At 38.6% G+C, this 25672-nt stretch overlaps 1 protein-coding gene and 1 non-coding gene across 5 annotated transcripts in view; one reads left to right on the top strand and one right to left on the bottom strand.

Moving 5' to 3' along the window:
- CTNNA2 (catenin alpha 2) overlaps positions 1-25672 on the top strand; it is a 1472650-nt gene that overhangs the window by 434733 nt on the left and 1012245 nt on the right. The window lies entirely within an intron of this gene.
- On the bottom strand, positions 18252-18353 carry LOC112208236 (U6 spliceosomal RNA). Its single transcript, XR_002942655.1, has one exon. It is a non-coding gene; the product is annotated as a U6 spliceosomal RNA (small nuclear RNA).

Raw genomic sequence — 25672 nt, 5'->3', positions numbered from 1 at the left:
GAATTTACATTCTGTAACTTAAGTCCCTCAGTGGATTCCCCAACTCCCATTCTTGTTTTTCTTCTCCAAGTCCCATTCTGTAACTTAAGTCTCTCAGTGGATTCCCCAACTCCCATTCTTGTTTTTCTTCTCCAAGTGCCAGAACATCTATCTATATTCACTTCGTAATTCTGGAATCCAAAAACTCTAATCAGAAAATTAAGTTGTTGAGAGAAAATGGAGTAGGAGTACATGTAAGGCCCCATCTCCATATTAGACACTGTAGAAGTTTCCAATTGCCTCAGTCGTAGGCCAGGCTATTGGAGAGAAGGGATATGCACATAAATATATGTGTATGAGCACCCAATTAAAAGTGGTGCCCAGGTTGGGTGTGGTGGCTCACGCCTGTAATCCCAGCACTTTGGGAGGCCGAGGCAGGTGGATCATTTGAGGTCAGTAGTTCTAGACTACCATGGCCAATATGGTGAAACCCAGTCTCTCCAAAAAATACGAAAATTAGCTGGGCATGGTGGCGGGCGCCTATAATCCCAGCTACTTGGGAGGCTGAGGCAAGAGAATCACTTCAGCCTGGGAGGCGGAGGTTGCAGTGAGCCGAGATTGCACCACTGCACTCCAGCCTGGGTGACAGAGTGAGACTCCGTCTCAAACAAACAAAAGCAGTGGCCACCATACATTATCAGTTTTGAGAAGAATGAGCATATTCTATCCTTATGTGGTGGTGGGAAAAGACTAAGAAAGAAGAAGGGCACTGCAGTGGCCAGGTCCTCCACCAAGAGTGATAATTGAGTATTAGCTCCAGCTGTCCAAGCTGGCACCTGCAATAGCAACATTAGCATGACATCCAGTTACACTGCTTTAATAATTCCTGAAGAACCAATTGTTTAACCTTGGCTGCAGTGGGCCCTGCTGACATTATTTATTTTATATTTCTAATTTTATTACTTTGCTATTTTTGAAACGGTGATTTTTTACTTTATACCTTGAGTTGTTTTGACACAAGCTTTGAGTCTCAAGATTTTAAAACGCCTTTTTTGAGGCTCCGTAATATTGTGGGTGAATGGTTGTCATTAAGAAAGTGTTTGAATATAGCATCATATTTCAATACGTGTGTCATGAAAAATACTTCTGCTGCCATCACCACTCCACTCATATTAAATGGCTCAGACAGATTTTGCATCTCATAATCTCACTGACTTAAAAGTAGATGCATCTCATATGAGAGCCAAAAATTTGCACAGCAATATTACACTTAAATCCAGACATTCACATTTTCCCCACTGCGGATAGGCGGTCTTCTTACAAAGAAAAATAACTCAGATTTTCTTCCTTGTATTTTCTTTTTTTCTTGCTGACTCACTTGATTTTCAGATTTTCGTAGCTTTTTTTCTGTTTAAATTACAACAATCTGCAATCAATAATGTGCATGAGATGCTAAATTATGTGACTTTTTCTTATTAAGCAAACAAAAAAAATTAGTGCAATAGATTCTAAGGTCTTTATCATGGTCTGAGGCTATAACCACAGCAGAAAAATATTTGTGGCCAAGAGTTGCATAAAATCTATTTATGTCAGTGTGTGGCTTAACATTCTTTAGTTGCTGCCCATCACCCAAGAATAATTTCTAAACTTCTGATCACAGTTTAGGAAGCCCATTCACTAGCCCCCACCAGCTCTCCAACTGCCCTTCCCTGTATATTCGCCTGTGGGTCCCACTTCTGAAGTCCTTCACATGCTCAAACACACTGTGCTCATTGCTGCTTCTATATTTTTTTAGTGTTCTTTGCTCTCTCGAACCTCCTTGTCCTGCTCACTTTTAGTCTGGGAAATTCCTACATTCCTTTCAGGATAGTGAAATGTCACCTTATATGTGAAATCCTTCACACTCCACCCTCTCCACTCATACACATATGTGTCTTTCACCCTCCGTGGCACATAACTTATTTAGGGCTAAGGACCTAGGCCTTGTTCACATTAGTGCCTGATGTCTCCCTAACAGGGTACCTGAGTAGACAGACATACCCACTAAATAGTAAATAGGACAGAAATAGACTGATTTCTAAGGACCCTGAGTCAGGACTCATTCTGTAGCAAAAGGCTGGCTAAGGGAGGTTCTGTTGACCCTCAAGAAAACTAGGGTAAACCAGTGCCCAAATCAGTTTGATGTGATCTGAAGGTTAGAGTCTACAGTTTTGGTGTGCATAGGCAGCCATAGATACGTATAATAGAGGCAGACACTCCTATGGGGGCAAGCCGAGGGCATCATGTGGGAGCCAGACTTGGACGATATAAAAATCCCGGTTATAAAAAGCTGACTAGAGCGTTAAAAATTAACCTTTGTGCAAATGACATTGTGCAGCAGCAAGCAGGTCAGTTGATCAGCAGTGGATGACGAATCACTGGTCTGCAGGCTTTACAGGAGTATATCTGGAAAGCCCCCTCCCCATAACCTCCTGTTGTTAAACTGATGAACACAGTGCCCATCACAGTGGTGACCCTCATTGACTGCATTAAGCTTTTACATGTGTGGGTAAAAGTGGCTACTGTGGTGTCTCCCTGTGGGATGATGACTGCATTTCAGGAAGAGTAGTTTCACCCCATTTTCGTAAAACTGTTATGCTTTAGACGTGTATATATGCAAGTTAGTCTACACACGTTTTTCTGTGCTCTCTTAGCTGAGAGGACCTAGAAGCAACGAGCACCTCTAGCATCCAGAACGTGATTTCTAATACCATTCTCCAATGAAAGGAACCAGGCTCCTCGGAGAAATGGCTTATTCTCCGTTATTGTCCATGGGTTTGAGCTAGCAATACACATCATCAACCTAGAACATCTTGTACTGCCAGAAATTAAGGAAATAATCAAACACAATAATGGGGACACATGTCAAAGGGACACAATTAAAAAGTGTCAATTGCGAAATCTCCCAATGGCAAAGCTGGGACAATTTGAGCAATACGATACAGTAGTATTGGATTATAGCCCCAAGTATGAAATAAACATCGTTAAGTCCATACTAATAAAAGTATGTGATTGAATAAATAAATAAATGAGGGAGAGTAGACAAATTTCCCATGCAGAGTAATTTCAAATTATTTACGTAGCATAACTCTCCATTCCTTAAGCACATTGTGAGTACCTCTAAAAAGTACAGTATGGAATTGGGGAATAAGCTTAAGCTTATAGTGGAGAAGCCTGCCTAACACTACCTCAGCCAGGTGATCAAATTCAACACCAGTAGTGATGAACCATGTGGACAGTTTATGTGATGATGAGAATGGCACTTTACATCCATGGTCTTCTTCTCAGAAACCCATAACCCCAGTATAACCATGAGAAAACTCTCACATGAGTAGCATTTTACAAAATACCTGATGAGTATTTCTCAAAACTGTCCAGGTCATCAAAAATAAAGTCTGAGAAACTGTAGCAGCCTTCGGAAGCCTGAGGAGACATGAAGACTAAATGTAATGTGTATCTTGGACAAGATCCTGAACTAAAAAAGGACATTAGACAAAAACTGAGGAAATCTGAATAAAAGTACATACTTTAGTTAAAACAACAAACAAAAATGGCTCCTTAAGAATGGCAAAGTCTTTTTCAATCATTCCGATCTTCACCAAAGTTCAATTTGAATTTGAAGACTGGCTGTACCTCAGTCTTTAAGAAATGATGAGTGAACCAGTGTCCAGAATTTCTTCCATTTTCCTAAATTTCCTGATTTGTTTGGTTTATAAAATCCCCCTCTATATTTCTTCCTTTTACATGGTGCTGAAAATTTTCAATCCTTTTAAGCTGGATGCGTTAAACTCTGAAACAATGAACAGATAAGGAACTTAACTTCTTGGAATAAAGTAGCAGTGCTTTAAAGAAAGAGGAAGAATTTATGTAATGATCCTTTAAATTGTGATGAAAATATGGTTGTTTGATAAATGACTTTTTAACATTCCTCTTAGCAAAAAAACCATCCAAATGACAATGATAAGAAAACATTATTTTTCAATTGGTACATTAGGTTAGGGAAAATTAAATGCTTAATAACCCCACTTCACACCACTTCAGTTTATTTCAACACAGGCAGAGTTCAACACAGGCCTTTCTATTTGGATGTGGATAGTGGTTCATGAGGGTGACTCAGAGACCTAGACATTCTCTCTCTCATGGCTTAGCCATTCCCTCTGGCCTTGGACTTCTTCCTTCCCAGCCTTCTAGATGCAGGGAGCGGCAGGATGGAGTAAAGTTGAGAGGACCATAATGGAGATTTTTAATGGCCGAGTCTGTAGGGGATATTTCACTCCTACTCCCATGTATATATAAAACTGAAATATAGTACTTTGAATAATAGAAGGAAACTAATTTTTAAGGAAGCATTATCCTTTCTTAGAATAGCATCTGTTTTTAACTGCTTACAAGTTCTATAACTCACCAACAGATGACTAAGAGCTAGGACTGACACTGGAGTTCAATAAACAACACAAAATTATCTTAATAGGTTTTTATTGTTTTGAAATAAATAAGCCTTTTAGGAGGTGATTGTAGGAGATAGATGTTCATGAATCATAGTCTATCAGCATTTTTTGTTGTTGTTACAGTGAAAAGCCTTTGGTTGTTTTAGAGATAATAATGGTATGTTAGCTGTCCTCTATAAAGAGGATGTTTTGAACCTTGTATATGTTATTTGCCATTTTCTGATGGTAGGAAGAAATTTGTGCTCATCCTTTTGGTGCAGTTGTGACTACTGCATTTTTCTGGGAGGTTTGCCAGAGTTATTCATATAGACTTGAGCATATATACTTACAAAGGCAAGTAGCCCATGTACAATTTTAACCAGTCACTTTGGAGAGGAAACAGCCACACTAATCAGCTATTTGTGATCTAGACTCTTGTAAGAGTCTCTCCCACCTCACTCCATCTATTTCTTCCCTTCTAAGTAAATGGTAATGAGAATTCATTCTGAAATGACATGAGCCTGCAATTTGCATGAATTTGATGCAGAAAATCTTATCATCATCACATGGATCATAGTTCAATTTTATATATGTGCTTTCCAGATTCCAAATGGAGATTGGGAAAATTATTCAAATTGTTAGAATATAGACCTGTAATCTCAAGTAATTGGTGTCCCCTATTTTAAGAAAGCATACAACAAAATTCAGATGCATGTGTACAGTCTATAAATATTAGTTTTAGGTGAGAAGTTGAATTTTTCATGATTGTAAATGGAAGAAAAAGAAAATCAGTTTAGGTCAAAATACATAAAATGGCTTGGAGATTAATTTCACCATATTTTTACTTTGTTTCAAATATTATAGTAAAATTATCAGAGCTTTGCCACTGAACCAATCTGTCTCAGACTCATACTGAGTAGTAGCTCTGTAACTTGACTTAAATCATTTGCGAAAGAATTCTTGAGTCATATGGAAGACATCTCTCTCTCTCCCTCCCCCGTACAGTCTCTCTCTTTCCCCCATGCTCTCTTTCCCCTTGCCCACTTCTCTTTCCCTCCCTGTTTTCTATACTTTCCTTCTACTACTTTGCAGGGGAACTTCCCCATTTTCTTTTTCATAGCAAATATGAGAGAAACTCTGGGCAAATCCAGTTTAAAAAAAGAAAAGATTATCCCTGATTTCTGAGGGAGGATAGACAGTTTTAAAGAGAAACAAGAAAGAGATTGGGGATTCAGCTGGATATGAAAATAGCTATATTCATTAAGAAGAGCAATGCAAACAGCTGTAAATTTGGATAATAAGCAAGGAAAGATATTTGAATTGCATTAGGCTTTTTTTTTTGTCTACAGTTAGCAAATATCTCACCTTCTAAATTTACTTCAATTGTGATTCACCCACAATAAGCATGTAATTAAAATTGAAGAATGTTTACCAGGTGAGGGAAGTTGATGAAAGGAGCCTGGAGAAAGGTTTGGGAAATGTGAAAAGAAGGGCAATTCAGGAAGCACTGTGCAATTTGGAAGATATTTTAGGAAAGGTAATGCCGGGGAGGACTGCAATCAAATAGATGTTGCTGGTTCAAGACTGGCCTGTAGAAGCTAAGTCACCAGCATCTTTTTGGTGGTGGGAGTGAATTAATTAGTTAATTCAATCAATATTGATTGAAAATCTATTGTGCTTTGACTTCTGCACCAGATTCTATGAAAATAATTGAGGGGAATACCATTTCTGTAATCATAAAGCTTACACCCTAGAAAGGGAGATAGAAATAAAACATAATTAAGATCAGTTCTGGTGAGAAGTGTAGAATCCTGTGAGCAGAACTGTGTGGGTATGTGTGATGTAGGGGAAGGGATTTCTGCCCCAGTCTGGGCATGGGCTCCGCAATGTATCCCTTGTTGTCTCTGGAGCCAGGTATGCAAATAATTATGGCAGAGCATACTTTTTGCTCTTAGTGGCAATTTGTGATACTGCATTGAGAGCATAGTAGGAGTCTCCATTTCATTATAGATGTGTCATGGAAGGCACACAAAAGACATAGAAACCAAGTCCAGAAGGATTGGCATGAGTGTGCAAATTGATGTATTTGGGGAGATTTTCCATAATTTTTTTAATAAAATCTCAAAAGATAGGAAAGAACTTTAAGTACTTCAGTGTTACTGGATCCTAGTATTGGTGAAGGGATATTATAAAATGAGATACACAGGAAAAAAGAGGGACTGATCAAAAGGAACACATTTTATAATGTGATAGAGACTCAATTTTTGATGAATTAATGGTGATATGATAATTGCTATAATTGAGAAATGGAAGATTATGGCTCTTAATAGTTTAAAATGAGGTACTTACATGTCTGTGCAAAAAGTATAAATGTTTGAGAGTGTAGAGTCTTATTAGGGGGCTGGGAAATCAATATTCTGAAGTCCAGTGAACAATGGTAGAATATAACAGAAAAGGGCATCTGAAAAAATAGATACTATGAAACTTTTGTTTCAGTTTTATAGCTACATGTTTGTATGCCTCCCATGCAGATAAAACATGGAAATTGTATTTCTTACTGTGGGTTGGAGTTAAAGAAGCCTGAAAGTCGCTGTGGTGGAAGCATCCAGTTTCTCAGGTGTGTTTACATGCTGAGGAGAGGGGCCTGGAGAAGCAGCAAAAAGACCAGGAACTGGCAGACTCGAGGCTCTTGCTCCTGAGCCTAAAGAAAGAATCATCTGCATCAGGGCCCAGTGACAACAAGAGTGAAAACACTGATACTTTGCCTTTGGTCCCAAGGTGACAACAATCATAAACCTGCCAGTTACTTCCTTGGTGTTGTGATATAGATAAATTGAGAATAATGTTTAGCTCAAGGTAGGTATTTGCCCTTTGTAGATAGTTGATGAGTTAAATGTCCAGCTACAGAAACTTCTCTTTGGCCCTCTGGCAGGGTTTGGAGATTTCTGGGCTTCTTGGAGCAGGTCTGTATTTTTTTCTGGCCCAGCCTGGGGGAATGAGGGAATGGGTGGTTGTAGGTATGTGTTAGGAGGGACGTTTGACCATTTTCTACTTCATCTATTTTGATTAAATGGTGGGAAAACAAATCTCCTGTGGGAGCTACATCATCTTTTATGTCTGCTAACCAGAAGTTGAATCCTAGGAATCAGTTCTTCAAGCAGCATTTTAATAGAACACAGCAAGTGGCCTTCCGAGGTGGTCCTGATATCAACTGTGATACAATGTGCTCTGTTCTTAGATACAGAAGGCACAACCAGGGAGCAGTGGTCCCAGAACAGAGGCTTCAGGCAAGGCTTTTCAGGATAAGGGATGTGTGATTTTGATGTTGAACCCTAATTACAGGTTAGCCAGGAAACAGGACCACTCGTGGGGAAGTGAGAGGGGTATGTTTTTGAGAAAAATAACCAAGTTTGTACCATTAGCCTGAAATTTCACCATTCCGTTCACCAAACTCTGATAGTAAAGCCTTTCCAAACTTCTTGAACTTGCTCTGTGCAAATTTAACCAATCCTGTGCATATGTAGTTCTTTTTATCAAAAACACACTAGGAATGGCAAGATGGTTAGAGTGTGTGTGTGTGCATGTGTGTGTGTGTGTGTGTGTGTGTGTGTGTGTCGAGTCCAGAAGACATGGGAAAGGTGTGGGAAATGAATATGAATCTGGAAAGCTAAACAGGGCTGGCTAAACAGCCTTGTGTGATAGGAGGAATTGCTGAAGGGTTTTAGGTAGGGAGACAGCATGCGTTATATTTTAGAATGGTTGCTGTGGAGCTGGTGTGGTGGCTTATCTCGGAGGGGTCTGAGATGAGGGCAGGGAGATTGGAACATAGAAATGAATAAAATAAACAATTTTCCCATAATGCTTATGGAAATATTATAGCAGTAAAATTTAAAATATTTAATAATTTTTGCTGAGGTCCTGAGCATCGATTGTGACTCTGATAAAGAAGTATAATTAGATTCAGGTTTCTAAGATTGCCTGTCCCTAGGTCTCACTTCCTAAATGACTGCTTCTCTTCAAGACAGCTTCTGAAGCCAAAAGCTTTATGGGCGACAGCTCTGGGAATGCATTTTAGCGTTATCATCTTGTGAGATCACCACCCAAACATGAAGGCAAGTGCCACAGACTTGCCTCTAAAGATGTAGATGGTTTTGCCATCAAATAGAGAATGTGTTGTGTCAAAGAACCAGGTTTCTTCCAACTCTAAAAGCCTATGCTTCTTCAGTTATTTCTATTTTGCTATAAACCATAAAACAAGTTACAGTACGAATCCAGGGAGTGAAGAAGCTCCCAGAGCTGTTTGAAATGTGCCATGGAGGGGTTGGCATCCATGTTCTCAGAGCTACTTTAAGGGAAGTTTGTGGGTTGATTGTCATCCTGTAAATACCCAGCAGAGTGCTGCCTGCTGCCTCCCCCTCATAGCAGATTTCCTGTCCTGCGTGACAGATCCGGTAGAACACATAAAGTGCAACTTCACTATTTCGGGCCCCATTATACCATAACTGAAAATACAACACAAATTCAATTCTGTCTTTATAAACATATGGTCTGTCTCCCGTGTAATATCATGGTACATCTCTATTAAATCTTGCTTTCTGTTGATGATATTAAAATGGAATTCTACTATAGTGTACTTTTACAGTTGATCTTTTGTGCTTCAAATGATTTAGAAGTCTTTTGCATAAGTAAATCCTGGTTCCAAAATATTCAATTGATGATTTATTCTTGGAGCCTATTTTTAATTTATTTAGTGTATGACTACACTTTATGAAAGGGTTAACATTATTTGTTCAAGGTTTTTGATATTTGATGCCTTAAAAGTATACTTTTCAAAACAGACATTTTATTTAAGAAGGGAAATATACTGTTCTTTGAATAGCCTTGACACTGTGCCAGCTCATAAGTGTTGTAATGTGGAATGATGAATTCTTTGCATATATATTCTTTGAATATATATTTTTATAGTGTACACATAAGTATAGATAGTCCATTTATTTTAAAAAGCATGTTCATGATTTTAAGTCATTCTTGAGAAAGTGTTGTGGAAATTAGTTGGTATTTTGACCTAGGTTTTTCTTATTCCAGAAACATGTTTTTTAAACACTCACATTAAAAAATTGGTGAGGTTGGCCAGGCATGGTGGCTCACGCCTGTAATCTCAGCACTTTGGGAGACCGAGGCGGGCAGATCACTTGAGGTCAGTAGTTTCAGACCATCCTGGCCAATATGATGAAACTCCATCTCTACTAAAAATATGAAAAATTAGCCAGGTGTGGTGGCGGGCACCTGTAATCCTAGCTGCTCAGGAGGCTTAGGCAGGAGAATCGCCTGAACCTGGGAGGTGGAGGTTGCAGTGAACCGAGGTAGAGCCACTGCACTCCAGCCTGGGCAACAGAATGAGACTGTCTCAAAAAAAAAAAAAATTGTTGAATTTGCTTCAATATCCGGTTGTCAATTGTAGAACAACGAAATTTTTTCTTTATAAAAATCTTATAGGATAGGTAAGTATTTGTGCTTTTAAAGAATTAATAACATTTAAATGTGCAGTCCTAACTGAATTATTTTTTGCTCCATAGAAGCAGTTCAGATGATTCCTGCTGATTTCTAATTTCAACCATAAATATCACTTAATTTGTTGTTAAAGTATTTTTCCTTAATGGAATTTTTCTCCTATAGCTTTAAGACAGCCTCTGACTTGCAATTTCTTTATTAATTTTATTTTCTTAAGGTCACATTATTCCTGGCATTTTAGACATTTTTCACGATCTGTGACTCTTGTCTCATGGGCAGAAGCTTTGTCCTCTTTCCTTTTTCTTCACCACTCTTTGCAGCCCTGACCCTTTAGTTAATTTTTCAGAAACCTTAGCAACTCTGCCTTTGGAGTGGCACTGTGTACTGTGGAGGACAAAATATAAATTGATGTAAGCCGATTAATCATTTAGCTCTACTGCTGAAAATTCCACATTTGTTTCCTGTTGTACCAAGAATAAAGTCTATGTCTTTCCTAGGACTTTTGAGACCTCCTGTCTCCTTCCCCGCTCTCCGCTTCCATCCCTTCCCCTTATTGCTTCCCCAATGCCAGCCATATTGGCCCTCGTGTGGTTTCCCAAATATTGTGAGAATCATTTTTCTCGAAGTTTTTATCAGCAAAATAAATTGCTGGGAGTTGAATTTCTAAGTTAAAAGATATGAAAATAAATGTTTTAATGGTTAATATAAAATTGCCTTTGAAGGTACTGACCTATCTTCGAAGCACCTGTTTATAAAGAATATAAAGAAGAATAAAGAGTACCTGTTTCCCAAACCTGTAATGATGCTCTTTCAGGCTTTTTGATCTTGGCCACATATTGGCCATCTTTTTTTAACATAAGTAGGACCTAGCTTTGAGTGGATTAATTATTTTAAAAATTCTGAGCAGTTAAACCTTTGCCATCGTGGTCCCAAGCACTGCTCCCTAGAGGTGGTGCTGGTTCTGGTGATTAGTAGGCCTAGGATGTGGTTATGGGAATGTGTGGCTGAGGTGGAGCAAAGGAAAGGTCAGTCAGGTTGGGGGGTCAGATGTTCAGACACAAGGATGCTGAGATCATCAGGAATAACACCAGAAGTAGGTGGGGTAAGGAAGAGTGGGAGCCAGGTGCTACAGGCATTATGATCTCAGTGTCTCGATAGATGGGAGAGGGAGGAAAGGATGCTGAAGGGAAGGTCAGTGAGCAGCTGTCTGTGTGGGTATATTAATGACTTTTTTAATTTTCCGAATTTTGTGATATCTTGGCATCTTTGTGCCTTGCTGAACCTGGAGAGGCTGTCCCTCCAGAGCTAGCAGATTCCCAAATGTATCAAACAACTTGCCTGGGAGCACACTTTTCACTTGCAAACCAGCAAATCCAAAGCGCATATCCTAGTCAAAGCAGCCAGCTCCTTTCTTTAACTCTCTTACACCCTAAGCCAATATTTCCCCTGCCCTGTATCATCCTAGGGCTAGGTATCAGACAACCAAGGATCACCTCTACAGCTCAGAGCATGCTGAAAGTATTCAGATTGTCCAATCTTAACCTTGCTCACACTTAACCTACCCTGCTTTATTCATTCCTTCCTGCCGTACCACAGTATAGACCCTGGGACCTGCTCTCCCCTTGCCACCTCCTTCACTCACCCAGGTGCTTCCCCAAGTGGCACTGTAAGGCATGGCATAGCATGCCCCCTCCTGTTGAGGAGTGTGAGTCACAGATTTCCTAACTGTGAGTAACAGAACTTCTTTTAATGGCATTGACGTCTTTGTGTTGTTACTCAGTCACCTCTATGAATTAAATTCCAAGAACATTTAAAACAGTGGGAGACCATCAGAGAATTGGGCAGGAAAATTAAATATTAATAGTCTATGATGTAGCTATATTTATACACAGAAACACACATTGACATTGAAATCTGATTTACGTAAAAGAGACCAAAAAAAATGGGTTATTTAAAACAGTATGTACACTGGTCCCAATTATAAAGAAAAACTTTCAGTATACATAATGTAAGACACAGAAACAAATAGTCCAGCATAAAATACCCAAAGTGCTAAAAGAAGAATTTGGGATAACTTTGTTTATTTGTATTTAAAAATTATCTTCCAAGTATTGTGAATTATTTTGTGTAATTCCCAGTCTTGCTGTAACGTGGTGTCATTTATGTATCTTTTGCTCCTTTGGGCATTAGAACCTTGATTGCGATGGTGACGTAGGAGCCATCAATTCCAGACACACACATTAAACAATGCTATATGGGTGGGCCTACAAATTATTTCTACAACCAACATAGACGTTTTTTGGAAATGGCTGAGTTTGTGCTCTAAACTGAGAATAATGTACATTTTATTGTATGCATACATAGATAAGGTATGAAAAATATATAGTATATTTAGATAACAATTTCCACTTCTTCACTGAAAGCTGGTTGAAACCCTTCGTTGTGAAGTCTATCTTCCTGAGTTCTTTTCTCATTGATCACAGGATCCTGTTTTATGTGCCCCCTGGCAGATTTTTTTTTTCTGTTGCATTTATTTTATCAGGTCCTAGAGTTTCTCAAGTATATTTGCTGAGCATTTCCTCTAAGCACAGTCATTTTGGAGGCTTTCCTTTCCTCTGTGTGCCGTGCTCATAATGTTGAACGCCTTATGTGGTAACTCCTGATTTTCCTTTCATCTGTCTGTTGAATCAAATAGTTGTCTACTTGGGTGTGTAGTCCTGTATGTAATCTCTCTGCCAGAGATTTGCTCTGTAGAATCAGTGCTCTCTGTATACCCAACTGAGGAATATTTTACACTCATTTCCTGTGTGAGGATCATTCATACTTGGGGCCCACGCTGAAAGAACTTTGACACTGCCCAGTGTCAACAAACCACTACGTGTCTCCCAGATAGCAGTACCTTAGTATTTATTGTTTGCTGAATAGCCAGGGGGTTGTTACATACTCATTGTCATATGTATATGTAACATACACGTTTTAGATGGAGGAGCTGGGGGCATGTCTTTCTTGAATGTTTAGGAGAATTTTAGGTGGTTTTGTTCTACACATGCACAAGAAATGCTAACTCTCAGTATCCAAAAAAGGATTGAATAAATGGGAATAATATTTGCAACACGAAGTTTAGAGCACCCAGTGCCTTCCTCTTATCACCATGTGTACTTTCTAAAGCAGAAAAAAAGTACATAGTTAAAATCTGAAAAGCTGAAGTGCCATTTGATTATTTTCTAAAGGACCAAACCACTTGCTCCTTCACCCCATTGCCTTACTGAAGCATGCCTCGCCCTAGCTTTCGTGGTTATTAGTATTGCAAGCTCTGGATAAAAATAACAGTTCTAGGTGAATTATGACTTTTCAGACTTATGGTTTATTCCATTGAGGATAGATTTGTTTTATATTCCTTAAATTGTTCTATAAAGGCAATTCACATATTTTAAAATCCCTGTAATTTTCATATATTTTAGCAGACTGTGTGTTTAAGGGTATATATTTCTTGATTGTGAAACAGTCGCAGTGGTTTTAGGTGCATATCTTTTGTCTTTCTTTCAAATCCAAATTCCGTAGTGAGGCTAATTTAGTTCATTCCAATAAAATATTTTAAGGTCTTTTTATTAAAGCAGAAATTAAAATAATTATCATTATTTATAAATACTGCTTAACATAAAAAGAACTCCAAAGAAATTATAACCACTGTGTAAAATTGAAAGTAAAAAGCACTTAAAATTCATGAGTATAAAATAAAATATTCCTCGATAAAAATTGTGTGCATAAACAACTTGTATTTTAGAACAGAACTTGGAATATTCAGTTTGTCTAAATAAACTCCTAACCAGAAAATTTTAATGAAAAAAAATCCTCTAAAGTAACAATAAATGTATTTCTTCTGTTTATTGACAAATAGCTAATGAGGATCAATAATGTTTTCGTAGTGCGATGCTTCTAGATTGCCATTTACCTATGCTAATAAATCTACCAGACCTACAGTTTCCATGGTAGTAGGTATAATGTATAAAACAATTCACATGGCCCAAGGCCTAAGTTATGTTATGGGTTATTATATTGATTGTGAGTAGTATTTCTCAGTAGGATCACTACTGGTATTTTGAGTGAGAATATCCGTTGTTATGTGGGACTTTAACTTTGTACTCCATTAAACAATGCTGGCCTTTTAATTACTTCACAATGATTGGGACATCCAAAATGGCCCCTGGAAAATATTATGTGAGTAATACAGCCCTACCTGAAATCCACTGATACAGAATAGGAACCAGCAAAATTTTTCTGTAGAGGTGGATAATAAATATTTCATATGTGTGGGCCATACAGTCTCTGTCTCAATTACTCAACTCGGCTATTGTGGTGAAAGAGCAACTAGAGTATAGATGGCATGAAAAAGAGTAGCTGTGTTCCAATACAGACTATATGTACAAGAGCAAGTGCTGGGCAGATTTTCACTGGGGGCTGTAGTTTGCCAGCCCCTTCAAAAGTACCACAAGTCCATCAATCTGAACACAAAGAATGCTATTTGAAAAACAATCAGTCGTATTATGTTAGTTAGGAGGGTTTGGGGCTGCAAATAATATGAAATCATATTTCCTGTTTCTAAAGATAGGGTTGTTTCAGTCTTGATTAATTTAATGTATGATTGTCATAAGAGACATAAGCGCTTTCCATCCTTCTACTCTGTTATTCTCAGTTGTTATTATCTCCCCTCAGAGTCACAGATAGATGCAACAGTGTCATGCCTAGTTACAACAGTGCACAGGGGAGAAGGACATGTCCATATAGTCCAGGAAAACCTTGCCCAGAAGTCCCCAGCTGAGTTGCTATCACATCTTGTTTGGCTGCATCTCCAAACTTGAGTTAAAAAATGGAAAAAGGAAAATATCCCACATATTTTACATAGGATAATTATGATTCTCCTCCTTAGCCTGGAGAGACAGATTCAGCCTTAACCCATACCTGTAGATGACCAATATTTGAATGAGCTGTGATTACACGGGTAAGAAAGAGCAGGGGGCTTTGAGAGGTGAGTGAAGAAAGATGTCTGTGAGATGCATTGTTTTCCATGTTAACTGAATTACACTCAAATGTAATTCTGTCTTAGACGGTATTTGAGTCCATTTGTTTCCCTCTGTTTCCCAGCTAGTCAAAGGAAGCATTTCATTCCACCTATCTTTGGTCAGAGGAGAGGGAGGAGTGTAGACCAGCATTCTACCCACTGACGACAGGTCATCTGTCTCTATTATTGAAGAACCATTGCAGAGCCTATGCTCACCTTCTGCGAGGTCCGTAAAACCAGTATATGGAAGAGTGTTTGGACTTGCTTAAAAAACATCACTCAGCAGTCCTTAAGGAACCTCTCAAATAAGCCCTAGCTAATCATACATAGTTAGTATAGAATTTGATTTATAAGAGTTGAAAATAATTTGCTGAAAAGCATTTTCACTGAAATGATATAATCATTTTAGTGCTAAAGGGAATACAGAAGACCAATGGATTCTTTTAAGCTCATAAAGTTGCTGCCCTACAATTTCAGATGAAGCAGGTGATTTATCAAGAGAATAATTTTGGTGGCTGAGAGGTACAGATATAACTAGAAGCTGGTTTTCCCACTTTGTTGTGCTGTGTTCACTGATTTACATCATGGTATTCCTGCAGCAAAATGGCTGCAAGAGACCTTATGCTTATCAGTAGGGATGGCTCTGACTCAAGTTCTGATTTTTTTCCTGGAGCTATTCCTGAATGTTGAGCTCTTTAAGCTGTCAGTACTGGGGTTGAACAAATACCTTTAGATGCAACTCTATTTATTGTAGTGACTTTTGGAGAATGATCCTGTACTATTTTGTGGATACGTTTGTTCAGGAGACCTTGTTTTGCATCTCCCTCATGTAATTGATTCAATTTGGAAGGGGCTGCTCCTTTAACGCCAATCATTTACTTATGTGTCTATTCAAACATATCGAATTCACTGTTCCATCCTCAAGGATCTAAGTATTCTAGTGTGAAAGAGAATGAGCCGAACAATTAAAGTAGAGTGAGATTTATGGCACAATCGAGGGAAGCATTGTGTCCTCTTAAGATCGAGGGTGACACTGAACAGGTCAAGAAGTGATGCCTGAGTTGAGTCTCAAAACATAACCAAAGTAAGTCAAGTAAGGAAAACAGGGATGAAGCTGGCCTATGGAAGGAATGACACAAGAAAAGGCTTAGAAGGAATGACACAAGAAAAGGCTTAGAGGAATGGGAGAATATGGGATGTCTGGAGAACAGCTAGCAGTTCACTAGGTCTAGAGTTCACAAAGACTTAAGATGCACAATTGGCAAATACTGAGTAATGGGACTGTACTGGGGGAGAGTTAATATATTTAGAACTTTATTCTTAGGCAGTGGGAGTCATCAGAGGCTGTTCGATGGGACAGTGACATGATGTCATTCATATTTGCGAAAACCATTATGGCTATGGGATAAAGAAGGGATTAGAGGGGGTAAGATTGAAGGCAACATGACCAGCCAAGAGGCTCTTTCAATAATCTAATAAAGAAATGCCAAGAGCCTTGATTAAGGCAGCGGTGGTGGAGAGAGAAAGAAGAGATGGTTGTCAATCAGGTGCTGATAGAATTTATTAGACTTGAACTTTTTATTGTAGGAGGTAAGAGAAAGGAAAGGAATTCGAGACCATCCTGGCTAACATGGTGAAACCCCGTCTCTACTAAAAAATACAAAAAATTAGCCGGGCGCAGTGGTGGGTGCCTGTGGTCCCAGCTAGTCGGGAGGCTGAGGCAGGAGAATGGCGTGAACCCAGGAGGCGGAGCTTACAGTGAGCCGAGATCGCGCCACTGCACTCCAGCTTGGGTGGCAGAGCTAGACTCCGTCACGGAAAAAAAAAAAAAAAAAAGTGACTACTGCATTTCTGACAGGGCTTGATACATGATAGTTCTTTTTTTTTTTTTTTTTTGAGATGGAGTTTCACTCTTGTCGCCCAGACTGGAGTGTAGTGGTGTGATCTCAGCTCATTTCAACCTCTGCCTCCCAGGCTCAAGCAATTTTCCTGCCTCACCCTCCCAAGTAGCTGGGATTACAGGTGCCTGCCACCACTCCCGGGTGATTTTTGTATTTTTAGTAGAGACGGGGTTTCAACATGTTGGCCAAACTGGTCGCAAACTACTGACCTCAGGTGATCTGCCTGCCTCAGCCTCCCCAAGTGCTGGGATTACAGGCATGAGCCACCGTGCCTGGCCAATACATAATAGTTCTATTCATTAACATATGACCATAGGAGTTGGACCAATGTTGGGGAAAGATGAGTTCACTTTTAAGCCCGTTCATTTTGAAGTGCTTGGAAACCTAGTAACTCGTTGTATATAGGAGGCTGGAACCCAGGAAGGAGCGCTGAGCTAAAGAAATAGATGTGGGGGGCCGGGTGCGGTGGCGGCTCACGCCTGTAATCCCAGCACTTTGGGAGGCTGAGGCAGGCGGATCACGGGGTCAGGAGATCTAGACCATCCTGGCTAACACGGTGAAACCCCATCTCTACTAAAAATACAAAAAAAAAAAAAAAAATTAACTGGGCGTGGTGGCGGGCACCTGTAGTCCCAGCTACTCAGGAGGCTGAGGCAGGAGAATGGCGTGGACCCGGCAGATGGAGCTTGCAGTGAGCCCAGATCGCGCCACTGCACTCCAGCCTGGGCGACAGAGTGAGACTCCGTCTCAGAAAAAAAGAAAAAAAAAAAAAAGAAAGAAAAAGAAAAGAAATAGATGTGGGAGTTTTCAGCATAAAGTAAGACACTGACATGAATGAGACCACACGGGCACTAGAGCAGACAGAGATGAGACACAGTGATGGAGTCCAAAGCAGAAACATGAAGGGCATGGGTCTAGAAGAAGAGGGTGCAAAGACGACTAAGAATAAGATGTTGAGAGGGTACAAGAAGACCAGGAGAGTATAGTATTCTATTCTTGAAACAAAAGAAACAACAACATTGCCAAATATTTCTATGTGATCAAATAAGATTTTTAAAGAGGACCCTGGGTATTTTGAAATGATTTACTTATTGATTTTTATTTAGATAAGGAATGTGTGATCATTATGTAACTAGAATATATATAAATGTATAAGGTGAAAAATATATATAATTTTGAATAATTTTGAATAATTTAAGAATCACCCTAAATCCCACTGCCCAGCATAACTACTGTTAAAATTTTGATGCATATCTTTCCAGACTTTTTCTATATGCAAATATATTCTCTATATCCAGATATATGTCTATATATAACAAAATGAGTTCATACTATAAAAATATTGGATGCTGCATAAGTTTGCTTGTCATTCTTCCCCAAGACCATGATAATCTTCTCCACATCTTTCTAATTTTAGTATATAAGCTGGGAAATCACATGATGTCCATTGAATTAAGTAACTAGAAGATCATTTGTAATTTTGCAAGGCTAATTTCAGTGGAATGGCGAGGGCAGAAGCCAGATTGTTGTGGGATGGGGAATGAGTAGGTAGTGAGGAAGTGGAACAGGCATTATAGACTACCTTTTCAAGAAGCTAGGCTGTGAAGGAGAAGGGAAGTATAGAATGTCAAGTGAGGAGTAGGATGGTGAAGGATATATATATTTTTTATTTTGTATTTTACTTTTTTAATTGGACAATACTTTCCACTGCCTGGAAAGAGCCAGAAAAGGGGTGAAATTGAGGATACAGAAGAGAGAGTACAATTGATGGAGTGAGGCCTCAGTCAGGAGGCAGGAAGGGATGGGATGCAGGAAAGAAGAACCAAGCCCCATCTTCTAATAAGGCAATTGGGAAGGAGTTAAGGGTAGAAACAGATAGTTTCATACATTTGTAGATGTGTCACCTGAGGTGATTCTGGTCACCTTAGAATGATTATGGCTGATGCCTACATGTATTGAGCTATTTGATGGTTTTTTGAACTTTCAGGAAACAAAGACCTTCCATGTTGGATTAGATCCATTATCTGTTCACTTTTATCTTCAGAGTGGTATCGAGAGATGCATGCTAGAAAGGTCTAGTCTTCTCTGACAAACTGAAAGGTCAAAAATGGTCCCTAAACACTCAGTTATCTTAAACAATACCTTAAGGATTTATTATCCACATATTTCTGTGAAGTTTCTTAAAGTTGTGTATTTTCTTAGCCTGTTCTGCCCCACCAGACTTACCACCCGTGAAATAACATATTGAACACATCTCAGGAAGTTGAATTGTATCTTGGAAAAAAACAGATTTGGAACAAACTTTGGTTGAATTCCATTAACCTTGGAAAAGCAAGCTTTAGTTCTCTTATGGGTAAAATTGGGATACCATCACTATTGACCTGACAGCAGTGTGAATGTAGCATAAGGTAACATAGGTCAAGTGCCTGAACAGTAACTGCTGAGACAGCGTGCTCAGCATGTGTTAGTGCCTTCCTCCATGACTGTCTGATACACATGTTCTTACTCTCAGTGATTGACCAAGGACTCCCATTCACTCCAGCATACCAGGACTTGATGATAGCAACATGAAACTATTGCTAATTATAATAAACTTTGGCCAATGACCTGTAGTGTTCAGTGGAATCGTTGTTGTTTTGAAATGTAAATATCATGAAATTAATGGAAAGGATTATACTATCTTGAGATGTACAAAATTAACAGGCCTCATTTGCATTTCCTAAAGCCATGGTAGATTCATTTTTTTATATTTACAGAAGCATATTACCTGAGGTATTTTTTGGCTCATAAATACAAAATTAAATCCCACAGATGACCAGAAGGAAAGCTAGGTTATTGTTTCTCTTTTTTACATATGATTTTCTGTATCAAAAGCTTAATAAGATGATTTACTAAGGAGTATATATGCTGAGCACAACTCGTGCTGAAATGTCAGTCCTCACTGTGAAAGACTTCTAGGCAAATATAATTGCTGTAATGTGTTATGACCTTTCAAGACTCATAATTCAATTGAAAGGGGCAAGGCTAACTAAATGCAGGAGAATTATTTCCCACTTACTGTAGCTGCCACTGGATGCAAAGCAGTACCTGTTTACTTTAGATCCAGTGAATCAGCCAGTCTATGACATAGGAAACTGCATGAGGCAGGTCTATTAGGCTTAAATAATTTCCCTATGAGTTTCTGCTACTTAATTCCTTTTTAACTCACCAGCACATGTGTAGATTTAACTTTGACTTTTAAAATAAAATATAATAATTCACTAGAGCTTGCTTTAAAAATACAAGTCCTTAGGTACTAATTAAGTATTTTTATAACCACTTAACTGTTGAAAATAGCTCTTAAATATCTGCATTTCTTTCTTTATATCATGATTACTTTGTCTCCTTGACTCTCCATCCTAGAGTTACTTGGATGCCTTTTCATAGCCTCGGTTAATTTGTTTCCTGCATTTTTTTCTGGCAGCAATTCAAAAGATCATTGATTATTTTCCCATTACTCTGTTGCACAAACTACTTAATATGGCTCCATCAAGGCATTCAAAATTCAGAGCTGCCATTGGTTACCTGTGTACTGCCTGATCTAAATGCCAAGTTGAAATGAAATGATTTAATGGTCCCAGAGATGCCCATCCCCAGCAGAGCTCACTCTGTGAGGGCTGCCCTCTTGGTGAATGGTTCCTGCTTTTACAATCTGATGAGTCAGAACAAAGCTCATCTCTCTAATCAATATTAAGCACGTCTAATTCACTTTAATGCTTCCCACATCACCTAACTGGAGCTTGCACACCGTGGGTAGTTAGTATATAGGCATTGAATGAATGATGGATGGATAACTGAATGAAGGAAGAGACAGAAAACTTTTATTTAACAATGAATTATGGGATTGCACTTTTTGGCTAGAATATCAAAGGCTTTCAAAGAAATAATTGAGAAGCATTAGACTCTTGCATTAAAAGTAAAATTTATTTATATAAATTATTTAAAAACACTGTAATTAAATTTGAGTTTCTAATGCATTCTGGACATAAGTCCTCATTAAAAGTTTTTTTTTCATTTAAAATTGGTTGTCTAACTTTTAAGTAAAGATATCTTAATATGAAAATTACTTTAAAAATTAACTTTTATGACTTGGTTATAATTTGAGGGTTTTCAACACCTTGTTGAATGGGATTCAAATTATATTGTGGTAACTATTGTAGGAAATTTGGGTTGGGTTCAAAAGGATTGGTTTTAGTATAACTCAAATGACTCTAGTAACAAAATAAAAGCTACATTTTAAAAAGAGAATATCGAAGGCATTCTGAAGGAGAACACTTACTTATTTTTCCAGGTCTGTAGCAGCTAAAGTGGTGCATTCAGTAAAAAATCTCCTTCCTGCATCAGAACATTTGTATTATATTTTAACTATAATTGTGTGTGTGTGTGTGTGTGTGTATGTGTGTGAAGAGAGAGAGAGAGAAACTTGAACTTGGCAAAGAATCAAGCCCATGAGTACTCATAGCATTTTGAGTAATGCCCAACACTGCTAATCATTGTGAAAGTGAAGAGTCTCTGTTCCTGAATGCATTAGAAGGCACAAAACTTAGGTAAATCAAATAGATAACAACACAGGCAACTTGTATTCAAATCATGTATTTGAATTAGAATTGACTTAAAGTCATTCTAAATACCAGTGGAATTCAGAGAAAAGAAAAGTCACTAGGGCTTGTGTAAACAGGGAGACTTCCTAAAGAGGTTGGGACCCAAGAGGGTCTTGAAGACAAAATGGAATTTGAGTCGGTGAGAAGGAAGACTTCCTAGGAGGCATTGTGGGCTAACCTGCACAGCTTGAACTATACTTTGCACAAAGTTACTCATGTGGAAATCAGAACTGAATCAAATATCACTAGTCTCAAAGTTACTTTTTCCTGAACAAAAATGGGGTACAATTTAACACATGTTAAATAAGCTAGAATCCTGTTCTAATATGTACTATACATTTTTCTAAAATACATAAATAAAAGTAAACCTGAAGTATAAATTATGTTCTTTAAATAATACCAAGATGTCATGTGTTTTCAGGGTCTGGGGAAGTACTGAACAAAGAATATGTCTAAGAATATGTCTAAAAATATGTCTGAAAGATATTTTAAAAGCTATTATTCTCTAGGAAATAGACCCACAATTGAAAAGATAAAGAATTGATACTTGAAAAGTACAAATAAATATTTGGATATTTCATATGTTCACATTTAATCAACAACATTTATGAAGGGCCTAACTCTCTACTATATGCTGCAGATGAGAGAAAATAAATGAAAAACTGAATTTATGTCTTAATGAGTTTATAACCTGGTGGGTTATGTCAAACTAATGTCAATTTCTTAATGAGCCAGTTAAGAAAAATTTTAAGATCTTCTGTTACTGACTGTAAATACAGTCTTGATTCAGGGATTATGAAGGTGCAGGTTAAGGATGTCAGTATTTGGATATTGGAGGATGAGAAGGAATGTGTCCCAGGTAGAAACTTTAGGAAGAGGCATGAACCATGTGTTGTAATGTTATACCCTGATCGGAGTAGAAGACTTTTGTTAAAGAAATAAGATCCAATAGAGCAGGGTCAGAAAGTGGAATATCTGCCTGGTTACAAAGAGAAGTTGGGGCTTGTTGGAAAAGAGAATTAAGCAGTTGTTTTGGTTTTCTAGAAAAGCAATGTTTAGGATAATTAGTTTGGGCTACATTTTACAGTGAGACTAAAGGAAGGCAGTTTGGTGGCTAGTTTGCTATAATCTAAATATGAAATGATGAGATTCTGGTGAAGAATTGAGATATATAGTTATTGCACAAGAAATTCTAATTTATAGGCAGAAGAACAAAGAATAAATTAATTGCCAAAGAAGCTATGTTCCTATTAAATAATTTAAAGTTACTTTTGGACTATAAAGATAATTCCTCAAGATATGTTACCTGGAATACTAACAGTTCTGATTTTCAGTTGTTGGAATCTGCTGTCCAAATCTGAATTGTGGTGTTGCTGAAGGATAATAAGCAAGTTGAACAATGTTAACCTGTGGTCAAGAAATTTCATTTAGACAATTTGGGTCCCTGGTGGGACACTGGACACCTCACATGGCATATAGAGTAAGCACTACTTACCTGAATATCACATAGGTTCATACTCAAGTGGAAAACAACCCATAATTTAGGAGTAGACTGAGTCTGTATATGTTTCCAAAATGAATTGAAATGATAAGACTGTGAATGCAGTGAAAAGCAAGGAAATGAATTTGACAGATACTAAATTTTATTTTCAATTCCAAATTACTGGCTTTCTATTAGCATACTCCAGGAGTGGTGAATTTCCATAAAATTGGCACGGAGTATTAAATTTTATGAGTGTGCTATTGTAAGTATAAAACCCCATTTCAGTGAGATATGGACATGGTTATTTCTTTTTACTCAGCAAACTCTAGGCCATATATTATTAGTCTCAACTTATCACCTTGAAAGACTTGAGGCTTTGGAGCTTTCTTTGTATATATATTTGTGGTAACATTTTGTTTATTTGGGTAGAAGAAAAAGGAGATTCTGAAAAGGGTATAATAGTTTGATAAGTTTATTAAGGCATTCTTTTATATGCATTTATGCTTTGACATTGAGTATTATTACAGTAATATTTTCAAATTATTACAATGATATTTTTGTTCAGCAGCACTTCTTTGAGTGTTTTGTTAAAAGGTATGGGTTTACCAAAAATAGAAGTCTTGCAAATATTGTAATATTTGAGGAAAGTACTTAACTACACTTTAGCAATAGCGGAGATACCCGCACCCCACCCTACCTTCACTGCAAATAGCAAAAACTACTTAGACATTGCATTTCACTGCAATTTTGAATAAAAGGGGTGACAGATCCTGTAATTACAGCAGCAGCTTGCATCTTGGATCACCTCTCAGTTCACTGAGCCAGGGCTTTGAATGGTTATTGTGTAAAGAATAGTGATGGGTGATACACTACCTCGTTATAGTCAAAGTTAGGGGAAATGAGCTTAGATTGAGCAGAGTTAATGGAGGAAGATAAGAAGCAGGGCTTTCCCATAGTTTGGCCACCAGACCAGGCAATTTTCATACACATGGTAGCACCAGGAAGAGTGACAAATGCCATCTTCCTCCCACCTCCATTTGGACATGGTGTTGTCATGGCAGAGTGTATTCTGGTGGGAGCCAGGATGTCTTTTACTCTCTAGGGCTATGTAGATAATAATACAAACGATTTCTCCTGTTTTTTTCCCCTCAACTTCTGCTCCTATCTGTGATACATACACGCAGATACTCTCTTCAGCGCCAGAAAATAGCCCCTCTTACAATAGGGTAGCCACATCCTAGAGGTACTTTTAAAAAAATTAACAGGCCGGGCACGGTGGCTATGCCTGTAATCCCAGCACTTTGGGAGTCCAAGGCAGGCAGATCACAAGGTCAAGAGATCAAGACCATCCTGGCCATTACAGTGAAACCCTGCCTCTACTAAAAATACAAAAATTAGCTGGGCATGGTGGTGCACACCTGTAGTCCCAGCTACTCGGGAGGCTGAGGCAGTAGAATCACTTGAACTGGGAAGGCGGGGGTTGCAATGAGCCTAGATCATGCCACTTCACTCCAGCCTGGCAACAGAACAAGGCTCCATCTCAAAAAAAAATTAACAGAAAATTAGAACCACTATCATAGTTAACATAACATATTTGGAAGACTTAGTTTTATGGTCCCCAAATAAAGAGGTGTTGTTCTTACTGGTCATCTGGTCTGAGCAGAGATATCCCATATCTTCCTGATAACTACTCCCCCACTGGCATGTGTGGTGATGGTTCCTGATTACAACAGTGGTTCTTAAAGCGTCATTCCTGAACCAGCAGCAGCAGCAGCCTCTGGAAATTTGTCACAAATGAAAATTATCCAACCCACCCTAGACCTAATCAATCAGAAACTCTTGGGGTGGGTCCCGGAATTTGTGTGTTAGCATGGCCTCTAGGTGATTGTCATGGACACACAAATCTGAGAACTATTTGTATTTGTTTTCTATTGCTGCAGTAAAAAAGTTACCACAAACTTAGTATGTGGTAACTTACCAATGTATTACTACTTAGTTTTTGAAGGTCAGAAGTTCAGGCAGACATGGCTGGGTCTCCTTCTTTGGCTCTCTCAAGGCTGAAATCAAGGTATTGATAGGGCTGTGTCTTACTGGAGGCTCTGGGGAAGAATCTACTTCTCACCTCATTTAGGCTGGTGACTGAATTCAGTTCCAGGTGGTTGTGGAACTGAGACCTCCATTTCTTTGCTGACTTTCAGCCAGAACTCATTCAGCTCCCAGAGGCCACCCACATTCTTTTCCATGCTTTTTATGTGGCCCCTCTAGCAACTAGGTTAAGTTTTTCTCAATTCAAATCCCTCTGCCTTTTCCCTTAGCCCTACCCGTCTTACATCCTCTTCTGCTGTATCTCTATCATGTTCTCTTCCACCGATAGCCAGGAGAAATATCTGATTTTTTGTTTTGTTTTGTTTTGTTTTGAGATGGAGTCTCTCCCTGTCACCCAGGCTGGAGCGCAGTGGCGTAATCTCGGCTCACTGCAACCTCTGCCTACAGGGTTCAAACAATTCTCCTGCCTCAGCCTCCCGAGTAGCTGGGATCACAGGTGGCCACCACCACACCTAGCTAATTTTTTTGTATCTTTAGTAGAGATGGGGTTTCAACATGTTGGCCAGGCTGGTCTCGAACTCCTGACC

The sequence above is a fragment of the Pan troglodytes genome, chromosome 12 (genome assembly GCF_028858775.2).
Source record: "Pan troglodytes isolate AG18354 chromosome 12, NHGRI_mPanTro3-v2.0_pri, whole genome shotgun sequence".
Lineage (NCBI taxonomy): Eukaryota > Metazoa > Chordata > Mammalia > Primates > Hominidae > Pan > Pan troglodytes.
The sequence above is the reverse complement of the archived record's forward strand: the minus strand, read 5'-3'. Positions and strand labels throughout refer to the sequence as shown.